At 33.4% G+C, this 19,296-nt stretch overlaps 1 pseudogene; it reads left to right on the forward strand.

The window, feature by feature from the left end:
• The first annotated feature begins 34 nt into the window (after nt 1-34).
• On the forward strand, nt 35-17,539 carry LOC110702743 (annotated as a pseudogene).
• Nucleotides 17,540-19,296: the final 1,757 nt, after the last annotated feature.

The raw sequence follows: 19,296 nt of genomic DNA on the forward strand, positions 1-19,296 counted from the left end.
AAGGTTGTTTATTTTAATTTTTTTTCATCAATTATCTTCTTATTTTCTAAGGAAAATAATTAAAATAAATAAAAAGTTTTTGGAGGAAATTTTTTTAATGTAAACGTGACACGTGTAATTCTAGATTATTCCCGGTGATTACTTTAGTATATAGTATTGATTGATTGTGGCATACATGTTAAATTATGTTGTATTTGATGGTGTTGTGGTTTGGTCTGATTTTTTATTTAAATATATTGCCATGCTGATGAAATAAATAGTATACTTGGTGATTGCAATCAGGCAAATCGAATTTGTGAATGGCAGCTAGAAATCCATGCCATGAATGGTTATTCAAACATTATGAATTATCTCACTAGCATGCAGTCGAATAGCCTAAAGTAGATGCACTTAGGTCTGAAAAAAGCAGTATTTTTCAACTTATTACGGTGATATTCAAAGTTTCAAATCCTAGAGAGGGAATTGTTTTTATTTGTCCTACATGTGGACATTGTGTTTAGGAAAGTGTTTGGTTGGGTGAAAAACAATGGTTATATTTGAACCCTATTAGTGAATTGCTAACTAGTTTTCCTTTGTTTGTGTTTGTAAAGGGTGTAAAACACTATACTAAATGGTGATAAATAGATCATACCCAGTACTGTTTATTTGGGTTTTCATAATATAACCCGACTATGAGTGTAGAATGGAAACAAGAGATGCTTGATAGTTTTGATGTTCATTAGCTTAAGATGGGTGAATTTGAATTCTTAAGTTGTTTCTTGCATAAATTTGTGGTTGATGTTTATTATATACTTAGTTATTCAATGGATGCTTGTAACCGCTGACTGATGTATGTTATGTGTTTCGTGTTCTTGTTTTTCTTTCTTTGGGGCTCAACCTATGACACTCTAATGGGAACTAATCTCAACAAGGAGCAGTGGGTGTCATTTACTTGCAGAAAAGGTATGGCGTTCTAAGAACTTGATTTCAGTTTTGCATTTGGAAGTATAGTTATTTTTGAAGAAACAGATCATTACTCATTAGTTGCTTTTTACATGGGAATTATTAGGATAGTTGTTGTAACCGCTGTCTAGTGTGGGAGTAATATTTCTAATGTGATATTGTATTTAGCTTCTGCCGCATTTTCTAAAAGGATTTAGCAGGCTGTAAAATCAGGGATGTCTAGCATATAGCACAAATTGAAAAGAGCCACTGTCTTGTTTTACACATGGTTGTCACAAAACTTAATGCACCTCAAATAATTTAAACTTACCTATAATTAATGTAGGCTAATAAGTTGGGATTTGTTTTGTAAATGTAAGTAGGGTTTTCGGTCTTTTTCACATGAAAATGATAAGGCCTTGTAAATTGTTATCTTGATACTCTAATGAAGTATTTTACTTTCATTGTTATGCTGGACTATCTAGTGTCTAGTTGCCTACTGTGGTGGTTTCTCTGTCCTTAAATTCTTTGTGCAGAATTTCTCTGATAGTGTAGAAGTTATTCATTTACCAGTTCTATTCTTTATCACTGAAGTGGTACCCTTGTCATAGATGTAGCTTACTGGCTTTAGATTAGGGGAAAAAAAAAATCAAACAACAAAAACTTTATTCATTAGTAAAGCTCTCAAATTGGGAGACACTAAAGCAACCATCAACCCGCTGTAAAAAAGCATGGCTCTAAGGTCTAAGACTCTAAGGTGATCGAGTCAAGTTCTTTTCTTTTTTTTTTCTATCTTTTTTTTTTTTTTTTTTTGGGGGAACAGGTGAGGTGAAAGAGGCGCACTTAAGGCGCAAAAGTGTAGATGCACACAATTTTTTTAGAAGAAACTCTTGAGTTGCGGTGCACTAAGGCCCTATTGCTTCAAATCCTCACATATGAAGTGTACTATTCGTATAAGAAATATAATGGGAATGAGAGCAATATATTTTAAAGTACTGTAAATTATAATGGAAAACTGAAGGTTATTGGAGAATGGAGATTATCTTTGACTAAAAGCTGATGGGAAAATAGTCTACTCTTTACCTTCAGTTATGGAGGATATGGGTTTGGGGAAATAGAAAGTTGTTAGAATTTCATGGTCATATTACTATACTGTGTGGGGCTGTGACCAATGTACAAAAAAGCTCAAGGCGTGCTGAGGCGATAAGGGCTATGCAGCGCCTAGGTGCGCTTAAGGCGCGCCTCCTTGAAGTGAGGCGCACTACATAAACAGTTGGCAGAATTTTGCTTCAGGTGCGCCTCAAGTGCGCCTTGGGTGCGCCTCGGGCGCCTCAAGTGCGCCTTATTAAAATCGCCTCGTCTAGACCCAAAAAGGCGCTTACCCCCTATTGCCTTGCGCCTCAGCGCCTAAGGCGCGCTTTTTTAAACACTGGCTGGGATTTTAGTTTTTTGTATTGAAAATTTTAGACTATTTGCAAGAAAATACATATTTGGATAACTAGGCATGTACCTAAATGCAACCCCATGTCGTGCTTAGGTGCGTCAACTCCTGTAAAAACCAAGTTTGTCATACGATTTCACTTAAAAAAGGTTAGCCGTACTACTCGAGGACACTTCAATCAAGGGAAGGTGTGGGTGTTAACTGTTAAAGACTATAGAGCTATTCAATTTAGTTAAGAATTTGCCAAGAAATCTTAAATCAACAATCAAAGTGGCTAACCCTTGCTTTTATGAATTCGTTTTTTTTATTTAAGAAACAAAAAAATAAATTTTTATAGGGTCACTGCCATAGTGCCATTTATAGTTGTATCGCTAAGAGAAAGACCCTAATGATCTCCCAGCTCGACTACAAGTCTACAAGTGCTAATAAGGGAATACAAGTTTGGCTGAAAAGTTACTTTTCCCTTCCATAAGACGAGCATATTTCTGCTATAGCAATGGGTTTAGTTAGCCGGTTATCCATAGCCAGGTTACCCATTAGCTCCTTGAAGTCGTGGCTTAATTTCTTAATGATGCACACTTATCATCTCCTTCACTAACTTTAGAAATTAATATATGCATATGAGTGTTTGCAAGCAGATTGATATTCTTTATTGTATACTTAGGTGTGATTGATGAATGTCTACTGTCTTTGGTGCAAGATAATTGATGACTAGTTTTTTTAGATATAAAATTTAACTTTTTTTTTTTTACTAGGAAGTTTTGTTTTTTCCAGCCTTGAGGCCTCTCTACGAGCCATTAGCTAAGACAGTGAAAGGTACCAAAATGATTTCATTACTTGTATTGTGTTCCCTCATTCCTATTTTCTAGATGACTCTTTTTTTTTATTTGTTTGCTTATTTTATTTATTTATTATTAATATTGTTATTGTTATTATTGTTGTTATTGTATATAATTTGTTTGCTATGAGGTCCCATGTCACAGTATTGTATCATGTTCAAAATGGAGGTAAAATACTAGATGTTACTGCGTTGTGCTCAAAATGGGATTCCATTCTTTTCTATTCCTTTCTCTTTCTAACTAAATTAATCCTGAGAAATCTGGTTTCAGTTCTTAATTTAAAGATATTCTTCTAACTAATAATCTTGGAAGTTTGGCTGAATGCAACTATGCTTACAGACTTTGACATGCATCTTAAGACAGTTCAAATCTCATAGAACTAAAATTATAAAATATTAGATTTCTGTGCTTTTCTTCTGGATGCATTTACAAAGAAAATCATAAAATCTAAAAATAAGTGAGGTTAATGCGATAATGTACTGTCAAATTGCTTGTAGTTGTAGCATATTACCTATCACATAGAGATACTAGTTAATATTTAATCGGTGATGGAAAATTCTTTGTTAATTACTCAATACTCCATTATTTTGAATTGAAAAGATGAGCTTCAAACTTAGGATCTCTATGTTGAAGAGCCAATTCTGTAGACCGGTAATTGGAATCAAATTAACTATGTCCCATTCAATAAATTTTGATGAATTTTATTAGCATTTGGAGGTTAATTGGCCTTTTGTCCAACCCAAATAATTGTAAGTTTTATGTGAATTTCCTTTTCACTTTTATTTAAAAGTTGCAGAATGCCAATTTAAAGGAGCTTGTCCTACAAGCCTTTTGTTTTAGCTATGAAGTGTTATTTTGTTAGGAAATGATAGCTCTTTCCATACATTAGTGCAAGTTACAAATGATACCATTATTAAATACTCCCATCAGTTGTTCATGTTTTGCATATTTTAATGACCAATGACTACTTTAGCTTCTCATATGCTTGCAATTGGAAGTCACTTGATAGTTAATATTAGGGTTGAGCAAGAAAATCGGGTGCCGGGTCCAATTCCAATAATAAGAACCCTTTTTGAACTGGTTCTTGTTTCGGGTCCTATATCAACCAAGTACTCGGTTGATAGCATTTTTTTTAATTTTTTTTCCCGACCATGCTAGTTGTCTTGATGCCTTTATGGAAAGTTGCTATGTCACCTTTATTTATGGGAAGTTCTTCCGTAGCTTTTTTTATCAATTTACCAGCCACACAACACTCTTTTTTTATGGACAGTTGAATTAACTCTATTCATTTTACTCCCTAGAAACTTCTGCCCAACTCCTAACTTTTTTTTTTTTTTATTTTTTTTTTATTTTTTTTTTTACTACCACACAATTCTCCATATATCATGGGAAGTTAAAATATCCATTCATTTCTCCCTAAAACATTCGCCAAAACCTCCTCCTTCATTTTTTGTAAATTTTTTTTTGATATTCCTATTTACCCATTAATTACTTCTTTATAAAATATTCAAATTGAACCCTTCTCCATTTTACAGTTTAATATTACTCTTACTAATTTTATCAAAGATGAGATAAGCAAAGTCAAGCTGTGATCCATGTTCATCGTCGTTGTTGAGATTAAAGTGAAGAATTGTAATATTTAGAAGAGATTATCAGGGAGTTTGAAGGGGGTAAAGGGAAAAATGTTTGAGAGGGAAATTTTATAAAAATTAAAGGTTTAATTTGATTAATTGAGATTTTTATTTTTCCTTTTTTACTGCATAATTTTTGTTTTAATGTTTGTGTTGCAATGTTTTTTTTTTTCTTTGTTTTTTGCATAAAATAAATACGAGTAAATAAAATTCTTCCACAGATGACCCGGTTTCAGGACAAGTTCCAAATCTCCAAACCCGATTTTGGTGTATTTGACCCTATGAAAACTTCTTGCCAAATAAGATCATAAGGACTTGGAATTCGAACTTTACAAGGGGGAGTCTTTAAGCATCAAAATTTAATAGGCGTGTTGCATACCTAATAAAAATAACCAAAATAATTCTACTATGTAGCTGTGGAAGCAAAGTTTAAAAAAGCCCAAGGCGCATTGAAGCTTGCAGCGCCTAAGTTGCGCCTTAGTGTGCCTCTTTGAAGTGAGCGCGCACTGTGTGGCCAGTTAAAAAAATTGGCTTAAGTTTGGTTCAGGTGCGCCTAAACAAAATTGCCTCACCTAGATCATATTAAGCGCATACCCCTCATTGTCACACACTGTGAGGAAGTAAAGGTTGAATCCCAAGAGACTAATGGATTAACTAATTAAAACGACCCAAATTAATATTAAGCATTAACAAAAAAAGTGCAGAAATCTGTACTAAAATTATTAGAGAATTGAAATAGTTATATCATGCATTAATCATATTCGAATTTTGTTGAATCTCGTTTTGGGGAACTAAGAAATTAAGGAGATGAGAAATATATAAAATCTTGAAGAGAAATTAAGGATAATCAAAAGCATATAATCAGGCCAGCCCGGTCCTTAGCCGGTGCAGTGCACCTGCCAACCCAAAAGCTGAAAGGGGCCCAATCTATGCAATATATTTATAATGTTGCAGCAATAGGTGAGAATGTTAGATATGTTTGAGTGGCTCAATAAATTAGTGCATTAATTAGTGATAAGCCAGTGTAGCCGTGCAGGGTTCGAATTTTGTCACCGACATTCTTCATTTTTTTTTCTATACATGGTAAGGAGGGCATTACACACTTTTTGTATTCATATTATTGTATTATGTATTTTTTTTAATAACCTTATTTTCTTATAAACCATAACAGTAATTATTGTCACCAACATTCTTCAATTTTTTTTCTATACTTGGTAAGGAGGGCATTACACTCTTTTTGTAATCATGTTATTGTATTACATTTTTTTTTAATAACCTTATTTTCTCATAACCCATAACACTATTTATTGTCAACATTATATATTCTCATTATGACAACATAAAAGAGTTTTAAGTATTCTGATTTTTTTATGAACATGAAGTATACAAAACTAATTTCTGGTTTTTATATCATTGATGATTGTTGGTTTGCGTTTACTTTTAAAAATACATACTTCCTCCGTTTTATTAATATTGCAACAATGTACTTTTTGCACTGTTCATCACTCTTGTTTGACCATATAATATGATTTATACGTTAAGCAAAATATAGTCATGTGGGATCTTGTTAGATTTGTCTCATAAAATACTTTCACAATATCAACTTTTTATAATTTTTACTCTTACACAATTATAGATATTTAACGTATAAAATGTGCTTTGGGATGCGTAGTTTCATCCTTGTTGCAATATTATTGGAACGGAGGAAGTATAATAAAGGGCCTAATTTTATCTTAGTTGCACACCTCCATAATGATTGTGTCGGCCCTGCATATAATCTAAAAGGCAAAATCAAAACTAAGTGGAAAAATGTAACTAGGGTCTAATGCTGAATAAATAAATTAAGGATGCAAAAGAGTCTTTATAGTAGTTCTAAAAGATAAGGTTAATTAAGGAAACATGACTGCTGAAACTAGTGTCATGCAGTGCCTTCTTCAAAGACTCTTTTTGAGGCACTAGTTTCAGCTTGTAATTACTTCAGCAAGGTTGTCATCTCCTGTTCGCTATGGCACGTACGTGCCAATACAGCGAGCCAATATACCACCTTGCCTTCACCTTATTAGGCAGCCAGGCAGGTTTGTTATAGGTAAATGAGCAATGGATCAAGGCTAGGATATGGGATATGTAGTTGTTGCTACTAGCTTCGATGTTGATTTTTTGTGCTAAATGAATGGATAATGTTGATTTATGCAGTGAAGGATGACAAATGTGCACTGAACAAGCCTTGGTTTAAACGTCCCTATCCTTCTTCCCGAAGTCATTCTTTGCCGTCCTCCATGCATTCATCTTTTCGTATCGTGGTTGTTGGGGACATTGTAAGCTCTCTTATACCTATTATCATAATCTATGCACAATCTCTCACTTTCTCATCTCATATTTTGTAAATTTTTTAGTCCAGGAGTCCTTTTATCAAAGCTTTCTCTCGTAGTGCTTTATTTATTTTTTATGTTTTGGTGAAGTCATGTCCTCTTTCTTTTTTAACACCTTTCTCACACACTACCCCCTGTATTCTTATATGAAGCATGAGGATTGGGAACTAGAGCATGATTATAAGGCGCTCAAATGTTAGCAGGTAAAAACACCCCGTCTATCTATTCATCAATGTCTCACCTTCTCTCTCTCTCTCTCTCTCTCTCTCTCTCTCTCTCTCTCTCTCTCTCTTTCTCTCTCTCTTTTCTTTTTTTGTGTGTGTAGGTGTTGGAGAGGAAGAAGAGAGGGGGGGGGGGGGGTTGGGCTTAATTACAACATATGGTTTTTGTAGTGGTGGGAATCCAGACAAGTATAAACTATAAAAAAAACACAAATTCAATGAATCCATATGCTTGTTTCATCTTGATTACATTATTTAGCAGCTTTTTAGGCTCATGAATTCAAATGAGATTGACTTAGTTTTAAAAAGCGCACCTAAGGCATGCTTAGGCTCATGGCATAGTATGAGCTGGCACCTTAGCTCTACAAGGCTCAAAGACCTACAAAAGGCGCGTGCCTTTGCATTTTTTTCTAGGCTGTTTCTTGCGCTTCATTTTGCGCCTTATGTTGTAAAGCATCAATAGCTATTAGTCTATTATATAAGTTGTTTTTTTTGCTAAAAAACACCATGGGACTTTGTGATGGGCAGGTTTAAATTAATTCTAGAGGAGAGAAAAATCCCCTTTCCCCCAATTTGATTTGAAGAATCCTAGCTATTGATCACATGGCCCTTTCACCTTTTCTCATGATTCCAATTTTACACTTATTATTTTTTTTTTCTATATGAATAAAGTACGCCTCACATACAAAAGGCGCGCGCCTTCGCCTTGTGCCTTACGCCTAAGCTCCAAGGACTTTTGCACCTTGCACACTTTAAAACTAGAGGGATGAAGTAGAGAACAAAGGGAAGAGCTGCAGTAAGTGAGATTAGCTTTCAATTGTATAGTGACGTCAAAGGATTGGGGAGGACGTGGAAGGCCTGTAGACTGGATTTATTTATTTTTTCTTGAAAATTTAAATGTGGACCTTTAAACATAAAGGAAGAACATAGGTTGGAGTGGAGAGGCTGCAAAGATGCAAAAACTCCCTTTTCCAAACCCTTTTATTTTTATTTTTTTGGGGAACAAAGGTTTTTGCAAAGGTATAGGCATGGTTGGGCCGGCAAATCGCGATCTAGTTTGTGTACACTGGAGTGCGGAACTGACGCGACTCATATCGCTGGAGGTTGCGATCTAGATTGTGAATATGGTGACCCAATTTCAAAGCTCGAGTTTATGCTTTTGTGATTTTAGGGTTAAAGATTGTTGGCCGCTTCAAGCCCTTGAAGCTTTAAAAATGGTGAAGAAGAAGGGTTGAAGATGGGTCAAACCTTCAAAGGCTGATGAACAATCTAGAGGAGAGAGAAATCAAAAAATTGAGTGGCTGTTGGACACTTGGACCCCACCTCAATTACTTTCGTTTCCTTTTTTAATTGTGTATTTTGGACCCACACTCCATTATCTGTTTTTTCTTTGTAAATTTTTAATGTATAATAGTAAGGTTTTTTTTTTTTTTTTCCCCTTATTTTTTTCCATCATTAGATTAGGTAGTACTGTAGTACATCTTCTACTCCTATTATATTAGACCGGATTCACCCAAGGCAGCGTTCCATGGTTTTTGTACCGCGTTTTGAACTGAGCACCATACCTTTTAACTATAGGCTGGATCCCTCCCTCCCTCTTGTTTCTAGGTGTTAATTTAGTTTGCATTGTTTATCCATCTTGATAAATGATAATCATCTAGCGTATCATAACCATTAGAAATGGATGAATGGAAGTAGGAGCTGTGTTGCTTGGATATGTAAGAAGAATCTAATATGAATATGAGGTCTGTCTGAATTTTAAAACTTAAAAAATGCCTGGACAAAGTCATTTTTTTTTTTTAAAAAAATTTTGGACTCAATTGAACAAAATCTCCCTTTGAATGGGATATTATTAAGTGGATAATTTTCCAATAGCCACCTTGCCACAGCAGATTTTAGCCACTAAAATTATTTTCCATGGGCATTGATTCTTGGTATTAAATCAAAACCATTCATTTGATTGACTACATAATTAAAATAAGAAATCAGTTACCATTTAAAAAAAAAAACTGTTTTAAATTAAAAATGAGTAATCAGTTACCATTCCCCCCCCCCCCCCCCAAAAAAAAAAAAAATCAGGTTTTTTCATCCCCTACCTGACTACCCTTTTAACTCAGATGGATGTGGAAAAACAGTTGGATGATTTCAAATTGATCTTTTTGCCTTTGAAGATGATGATAATACGATTATTAGATTGTTAAAAGATGTGATCTGATAACAAATTGTTCAATAACTTAGAAATTTGTTAATAACACAACTATGTGCTTGTTGAATTTACAAAAGTATCATTCAATTCGATATCAAGTATGCGTAAATTAATGAAGATTGTTTGAGTTTTAATGTGGAAGAAATGCATGATATATACTATAAGTTTTCTAATAAAATTTAAAAAAAAACATTTTTTTTTATTTACTTGTGAATTAATTTTCTAATTTTATTTACTTTATAAAATTTTGTAGTCAAACACATGAATGGGCAAGATTGGTCCTCAAAAAATAAAGGGTAGAGATTGAAAACAATTACAATAGCTACATTTTTTATGTAGCCATTGAATAGTCATCCATTATTAAGTTTAGGCTCAGTACTTTTCAACTTTTTATATAGCCGAACTAAACTTGTTGTGTTATGTATGTGGTGCAAGTCTAACAACTAATTATGTTTACTGCAGCCAGAGTTGGTGCTTTTTACAGGCAAGACTTTGTTCTTTACTTGCTATTTTATTTAAATCTATAATAACTATCCTTCGTTGTCCTTGAGGTATAGTCTCTTCTATCTCGTGTGATGGCTGGTAAGATATGTTTGCGATTCCAGGTTTTAGTTTGTTGTCAATGTATTTGTCTTTTTGTCTACCCATCTAAAGGGGGATCCTCCTTCATGTTGATTATTAGGCGACTTTGGCAATGAGAATGTTGAACTTGTTAGGAGCATTGCAAATGTAGACATGCCTAAAGCAGCAATACTTGGAAATCATGATTCCTGGTCTACTTATAATTTCTCCAAGAAGTAAGTTCAGCTTCCGCACTGACTATGACAACCGATATTTTTGATGGTATGATTAGGCCTCAGATAAATATCATATTAGATTACTTGTATGGAAGTTAATAATAATCCCTATTAATTTTGACTTCCCTTCTCCATCTGTTAATACTCTTTGGTGATACATAATGTATTAATCATTTTACGAGTAGTCATATTTTTACCAACTATTGACTTTCTTTTTACATGCTAGGACGAAAGATGGAGTTCAACTACAGCTGGAATCGTAAGTTTATGCGCTGTTTGAAACTTTCTACCTTCAATATTTTGTCTTGTATTCCTGCCTGAAAATTGAAACCCACCACCTACGACCCTAGAAAGAATTCAATGTTTGATCTCTATGTTTCTACAGAAAGATGTTATGGTAACCGGCCACTATTTTAAAATCTTCTGTAATGGTTTTTAAGTGCTTCCTTATCTTCTATTACCATAAATGATGGGAGAATCAAAGAGGACAGAAAAGGCTACCATAGTATCCTTCAGTCTGTAATCAAGCATTAAATTGGTGTCTTGTTTGTGAGTTTTTCTACTTTTATCCTGAATTGGAAGATCACATCGTCCCCTCTACTGCCATTATAATGACTGTTGTCTTAGGGAGGTTCATTCTTTATAGTTTACAATATGAACCTTAGAAGATGAATGTAAATACAGAAGGACATAGATGAGTGAAATAAAAATTTGGTAACCTTATAATTTTCCAATGTAGAGTTTGGAAAATTGGATGGTTTAAAATTTCTTCTTATGATGTATTGTGAAAAACAAATGGAAAAGTAAAATGGATATACAGCAAGGTGGAATGTATTGTTGGGGAAAGGAAGAAAATTCTTCTAGCTAAGGCTCTTTGTTGAGTTGGTCTAAAGGTTTAAAATGCATTTTGTAACTGTTAATCTGCCCATGTGCTGCATTGGTTGATCACCTTGATTTTATGGAAAGAGATCGCTTATTGAGGCGATAGATGTTGTCGTCTATGAAGTATCTCACACACTCATTATTATTTTTTAATTAGCTATTTTTCAATAAAATAGATGTTTGGAGCAATTTTTTTGATTAGGTGAAATGATTTCTTTTACCCTTTGTCAACATTTAGATTAGGTGAAGAGCATGTTGGATATGGACGCTTGGACTTCCCCAAATTAAAGCTTAGTGTTGTAGGTGGGAGACCATTTTCTTTAGGAGGTGATAAGTTATTCAGAAAACAGCTTCTAAAAGCAAGGTATGATATGAAAGCAAGTTCTAGATTGGCCGTCCTATATTTTGATGCATTTCATGCTGGTTGTGGTATTGCTATATGTTGTTATATGGTTAATTATTATGCAGAAATTCTGATTTTTATTTATTTATTTATTTATTTTCAATCTTGCAGTTGGTTGGTAGTTGTATAAGCTACATCTATGAGTTTTCTCAATAAATTTTATCTTTCATGAGCAATTTTGTTTTAGTTTAGAGAATAAGAACAGACTATCGGACCCTTTTTGCTGGACAATCTGTCACGTTTGATTATGGAGATGCATTAATTGGCTATTTAAACTTTCTCTTGAACTCACTCCATAAGATTTCAGGCTCAGATGCAATTCAGTACACCCTTGGCTTAGTAATGGACAATTTTGCTGGACTATTTAGGTGCTAGAGACATTTATTATTTGCATTGTGATGTCAGACCATAGGGTGTGTGTGCAAGTTTCTGTGAATACTTAGACCATTTGGTGACAAAATGTTATGGACTGACTTCCGGTCACCGGAGATTAATAATTTATTGTAATAATTTAATAGAAGGAAGGCTTAATTCTTGATTAATTGATGATAGAGAAACGATTACAAGTGATAGTGGTAGTAACTTGAGGTTACAAGTCTCCAAGCAACTTGAGGTTGCAACTCTCTTGTGTTTGCCTTACAATTTTCTGGATAATCTCTCTCTTACTACTACTACCATACTTAAACTAAGATGGTCAAGCTGACCTTAGGGATACATGTGATGCTTAAGCTAAATTAAGAAAAACATAGATAAAGAACAAAGGAACTAGTTGCCTTCCTTTCCTTCTCTGATCTTTAATTGCTTTTGTCATCTTCTCAATTGGAGTTGTCAAGGCATGGGAGTGTCCCCTGTTGCAGCCCTTGGTTGCTCTTGATTGACTTTCCTTCTTCTTGCATAGACCTTAATCGGAGGTTGACCCGCCTTGAGACTAGGATTGCTTGGATCCATGACACAAAACAGTACCCATGTTTTGTTATGGAGTGCAGTGGAGCATCATCATTCTTATCATCGTTTGCTTCCTGCATTTCTCTTTTGCGGCATGTGGGTTTTTGTACTCCTTGTAACTTCCTTCTTTATGTTCTCCTTTCTCTTTTGCTACCTTGCAATTGTTACTCCCTCTATCCCTAAATATTTCTCAATTTTCTTTTTAGTATGTCCCGTTTAAGTTTGCCCTGTACTATTTTTAGTAGGTGGGGACCATAACTTTACTTTCACAACCACTAAATTTACCCCACCACTTTTCTCTCTTGTTAATCCTTTCAACCAAAAATTTAAAAAATTACTCTACCGGGAGGTTGGTGTTCTTGTAGCTTACCATCATAATGGAAAATTTTAATGAAAGCAATGTTACATGGCCTCATTCCATTGTTCCAGACTTTTTGGACACTTTAGTTTAGGGGATTTGCAGAAATTTCCTTTCTGAACTGTTGACACCAAAGCATTGTTTTGAGGGAACCAAATCAAAGGGATTATATTATTATGTCTGATCATCACACAATTTTTGATTTCATGTATATAGCTTACATATGATTGCATTCGCTGATTGGGGTTTTTTCTCTTTAAAATTGCAAGACCTGTTTAGCTTTTTAATGTTTGCTTTTGATTAATAATTTAAGGTCAGATATGGAGTCCAAAACATGGAAGAAAGTGCACATAAAATTCATATGGCTGCTAGTGGAACTCCAGAAGACCACTCAATTATATTTCTCTCACATAATGGGCCAACTGGTAGTCGAGCTTAAATACAATTGCTGGAGATTGTAGAAATTTTGTTGAACTTTTGGATATTGTTTGTACAGGTCTTGGTTCGGGTGTGGATGACATGTGTGGCAAGGATTGGGAAGGCGGTGGAGACAATGGGGATCTAGGTAAAATGATCCCAGTTTAAATGTTTCATTTGCACTCAGTTATTTATGTGGCCATTTTGCATTTTTCTCAATGGGATGGAGATGACTAATTGTGGACGATAAAGTTATTCACTTATTCATGTAAGGCCCCGTTCACTTCACCTTATTTTTTGCTGAACTAGAAATTATTTTTACTGAAACAAAATTATATTTGCCGAACTTAATTTTTTTTTACTGAACAAAAATTATTTTTACTGATTTTCTATTATAATTCTTCTTTGATAACTGAATTTTATTGTATTGAACTTATTTTTACTGAACTGAACTTATTTCTACTAAACTGAACTTATTTTTACTGAACAGAAACTATTTTTACTTAATATTATTTTTTTTAAGGTGAAGTGAACAGGGCCTAAGTCAATTCAGTCAGGTTGTCCGAGTCGTTTATGTTTGGGTTTGTTTTATGTCCCGTTTTTTTCGGGTCGAGATGAAAATGCTTAACTTGTTCCCGAACTTTCAGGTTTAGATAAATCTGATATGTTAGCTCACTTTCCTAGTTTGGATATACCATCTTCTTTTTACATATCCTTGTTGTAGATGTGTGTTGATTTTGCATTCAGTATATTGAATGTCATAATCAAGATTGACTTGTGTAAATAACTATCAACATAAAAAAAAAAAATCCACTTTTAAAGAAGGGTCAGACTCAGTATAATACGAGTCAGCTCTATTTTATATCAAGTTGAAAATGATACCATGTGAGTACACCTTTCACACGGCTCGGTAAACATGAGTTGAGAATTTACATTTCGGTGGGTATAGGACCTGGGCCAGGTCAAGGTGTATTTAAGTTAACAGCAACATTTTTATTCATCCTTTATAAAAGATGAATAAAATGGGTTTTGCCCTTATAAAGGACGAATGAAAAAGAAAAAAAAGGACAAATGAAATGGTTTTTGCTTATATAATAACATTGAACCTTTCGTGTTACATAACTATCAAATTGTTGTATTCTACTGTAGTATTTCAAGATTTTAAACGAATAGATTAATGTAACGGACATGACAGTGAACACATGATCCTAGTTATCCGATGAATAACTGGTACAATGAATTTCACAAACCAGTTTTCTTATTTTGTTTTGTATAGTTCAAAAGAATTTATATAATATAGGAAACTTTGAATCTAGTTTGTCAGTTTTACTGAACTGGTTCCTGCTATTTTTGACTCGTTCTTGACCCTTTTTTTTTATTTTTTTTTATTTTTTATTTGGCTGTTATAGGAAGTAAAATTTCATACACTGGCGGATCGACGTAGTGACCTACCCCCCACCCCCCAAAAAAAAATAAAAAAATAAAAAAACTGTTTACAAAAAGGCCTCCTTTAAAATAAGATATAAAGATTAAACAATGCTAACTTTACAAGGTGATTGAAGGTGTTTCAGTGGTAACTAAGCAGGTGAATGAAACTTTCTAGTATAGTTGGGGTATTAGGTTCGAATCCCCCCCCCCCCCCTACCTATATTTTTTTACTTTTTTCGGTTCATTTCTACATCTTTGTTTATTTTTATTTTTGAAAACTATCAATGCTTTATTATTTTTAAATATCCAAATTACTTTCCTATTTCTTGACATTTATATTCAAATTTTCAAATACTTAGTAGAGTAGATAAAATAAATATGACTTCCATCATTAATTAATTTTTCCCCAAATCACTTTTTACTTTTTTGACATTTATAATTAGCTAAAATAACTCTCATCAAAATATGGTTAAGAACAATTCATAGTATGGAATAAAATTGTCCGTGAACAAAATTAGTAATTTTTTTATTAATTTGACTAATTTATACGATTGTAATGCGAAGTATTTCAATATATATTGTACATAATTTTATTTGTAAAAATAACTCAAATTTATAGATATTTAAAATTTTGGTGGTAACTTTTTATACAAAAATAAAAAATTCCATTACATTATGCAAAAAAATTTAACTTGATGTGTTATTACCGGCTTAAATTTAGCTTCTTTTTTTATGTCTCAAGTTAGTACTCCAGTGTATATTTTTTTCCTCTATCATTTACTCGTTTAGTGCTACCTCTACTTTGGAATCCTAGATCCGCCAGTGATTCCATAGGCGTATTTCATTGGAATTAAAATCCCACATCAAATTTTCTAGGAAATAATGAAAACTTGTTTGGTTGTTATGAAGGCATTTGCAAATAAGGGGTCTTTTGAGTTACCAAGGGGGGGCTTATATGTAATTGCCATGGTCTTGTGGGAATTGGAAAATCTCATGAATATGCACTTCTCACATTTTTACTTTTTTATAGCCAACCAAACAAATCCCCTATTTTCAAATTAATATGAATGTTCAAACCCCCCCCCCCCCCAAAAAAAAAAAAAAAAAGTTAATTATACAACCAAACAATACCTTAGTGATTTAAATTGGTGACAGACTGATATATGATTTATCTTCCCCCCAAAAAAAAGTTTTTATACAACCAAACAATACCTTAGTGATTTAAATTGGTGACTGACTGATATATGATTTATTGGTCTGTTCCACTCTGACCTTTCACAACACTAGGAAAATGTAAATATAGTACCTAAGAAATTAACCAAAATGAATGTTATCTGTTTAACAAGGTGAGTCTTGGCTTAAACTTTCTTTTTATTTTTTTGAAGATTAAGCATTAAACTTTCTTGGGTTTAAAAACAACATTTGTTGCGCTGGGTTAGCTTTTGAGATACCTCTGTACTCCCTATGTCTCAAAAGAATCTTCTCACATTTATTTAACTAGATTAACTTCCATTTGCTTTTGAATACCAATTACAGGTCCACATTCTCCGTCAACCTTGAAAATATAGTAAGACAACATGCCATTGTCTTAAAATGCATTGACGTTGGGGTTAGGTGATTTGCTTGACAACTCACTAATTTGTACAGGGTTGATTGGTTGAACATGTGAAATGACATAATTCTTACATGAGATTTTCTTCAATGTGAACTTGTGAAAATCCACTTAATTTTCTTCAATGTGTTTAAGAGATTCACTACCATACAGGGATTATCCTATGTAGTTATGTCGAGAACGTTTAGAATACATAGTAATTAATTGAATGTTTGCTTTATGAAGTGATACATGAGATGCCTGATGCCTTCTTGGTAACTTTTCTCTTAGTTTTCTAGTGTTGAAATCCATTTTTGGTACATGGATTTTCTCTTGTTGCATCGGCTCTGTTTTTATCTTTTTATGTTTCTCTTAAAATACTGTGTATTCCCTACGGTGCAACTAATAAAATTATGTACATAAACATGGATATTGATGTAGACATGGCTTGGATGAGCTGAAAAGTTGAGTTTATCTTGCAGATTTGGCTCAAGCGATATCTCTTGTAAAAGAGACTAGTACTAATTCCATCCCTTTGGTTGTGTTCGGGCACATGCATAAAGAAATGCTGGATGGGGGCTCTCGTAAGATGGTTTTTGTTGCTAGTGATAATACTATTACTTGAATGGAGCCATTGTACCCAGGGTGAAACCTCTAGACTTGGGAGGTTCAGTTCGTGCATTTACCGTGGTCGATTTAATGGACGGTAGAATATCAAAGGTGGTAGAAACTTGGGTATCAGTCGATGGAGACAAAACATTGTTAAAAGAGCAACATATATTGTTTTGCTCCAGTATTAAAGGCAATAAAAGGGACTCATTTAGAGACCCATCAGCTGGGTTAAGTTTGGTCGAGTCGGTTTGAGTTATCTACAAATTTTCCTCCAAAATTAGCATCACAGCAACAGTGAAGTCGTTAATAATTGAGGGTGTTTGCGGTCTGGTTTGGTGCAGTTTGGTACTCGAGCCAAATTAAACCGCAAAAGTACACTTGGGTATTTTTCCAGACCAACACTAAATATGGTTTGTTGCAGTTTGCGATTTAACAACACTTTATGAAATCAATAAAATCAATAATTTATAATGTCTCTTAAATATTTATGATGTCTCTTAAATATTTTATGATTAACACAAATTTATAATGTAAAAGTTAATTTAGTACTACTCACTCCGTCCCTAAATTACGTTTCTCTTTGGAAATTTACACGGGAATTAAGGAGGGAAGAATAAGACAAATAACAATAATTAGATAATGCAATTGGAAGTACAAAGATAGATTAGTTATTACACATCACATGTCATCAATCCTTTGCAAAAAAAAAAGGACCAATCACATGCTCCTAATTGAAAAATTTTAACCTATCATATTCATTGTAATTTGGCACAAGGATTATGAGTGAGATTAGGTAAGGATGAGTGAGAAAGCATTAAATATAAAACAGAAAAAAGACTTGATTTACTAAAAAAAACTTACCAAAAATAGAAAGGAGATGTAATTTTGGAATACCAAAAATAGAAAGGGGGAATGTAATTTAGGGACGAAGGCAGTACCTAATTACATACTCTGTAATATTCTTATGAAGGTATGGTACCAAAAATAAATAAAACTTATGAAGGTATGGTACCAAAAATAAATAAAACTATTTATTTATTTTTTTTATTTTTTTATTTTGTTTTGAGAGAGAACTTTTAAAAAAATAAAAATTAAAAAAAGCCCAAAAACAACTAGAATGTAAAACAAAGTAAAGACCCTTTTAAAGGAAGAGAAGAGAAATTGAATGATGCATCCTCCCTTGTTTAGATATCTAATGTAAGGAGGGAAGGGGAGGAAATTGGAGGGATCCATTTTCCTTCCACTTTTAATAAATCAAATCCCTCCATTGTTGGAGAGATTTGGAAGGAAATTGGAAGGTCTCATTCTCCCTTCTCTCACCTCCCTTTCCCTTCCCTCTTTTTCCTTCCTTTTCCTTTCCCTTCACTATATTGTTATCCAAACATAGTGTAACAGTAGGCCGAGGAACCTTCAAAATATTGCACGCACAAAAGGAAGGAGCCAGAACATATATATCATCCGAGGTTTGATCCTAAAGAGCAATCGGTTTTGAACTACAATCAGTAAGAATCTGGAGACGGGTAAACAAGCCTGCAATTCAGACTGTAGAGCGGAATTACCAAAACAAGCCTGAGCCTCTCCCTCAATCCGAAATTGACAACTCATAATTATCTAATAGCAAAATAAGATGAAAAACTCATAATTACAAATTAAAAATAAAAAATAAATTATATCATGCTTAAGAAAATAGTGGGAGTATTACATGCACAACTAATTAGAAATGGATTACGTTACAAAGTTATATGTAGGGAAATATTATTGCATAGTGTTAAATATTCTCTAAAAGCTTTGGCAAAATAAAAAAATTATTGTTTTGGCATGAAATTTTTAAAAAAGGACATGACACTAGTTATTCCCGGTTTCACCTTTAATAGTTATTGTTATAGATTGTTGTATTAAAGTCAATCTGATGCACTGTAACGTGATATTTTTTTTTTCCTATTTCGTACTATAAAATATGAATTAAATCTACTTGATTGTAATAAAGCAATTAAAAAAATAATTTTGAGCAAATAATATCAATATTAGTAATAAGAAATAAATTTTGAGTTTTGCTACCACTAAAATACACCATTTTGACTACAATTCAAAAAAAAAAAAGCCATTTTGACTTTTGCTATCCATCTAATTTTTTTAAAATTTTTACTACCTCATATAAGAAAAAAACATATGTTTTGCTACCACTCAACAGAATTGGTTACTGTTTCGTTAGTGGGGCCAACCACGTTCTAGGTA

Source organism: Chenopodium quinoa, unplaced genomic scaffold, assembly GCF_001683475.1.
Source record: "Chenopodium quinoa cultivar QQ74 unplaced genomic scaffold, ASM168347v1, whole genome shotgun sequence".
Taxonomy (NCBI): Eukaryota; Viridiplantae; Streptophyta; class Magnoliopsida; order Caryophyllales; family Amaranthaceae; genus Chenopodium; species Chenopodium quinoa.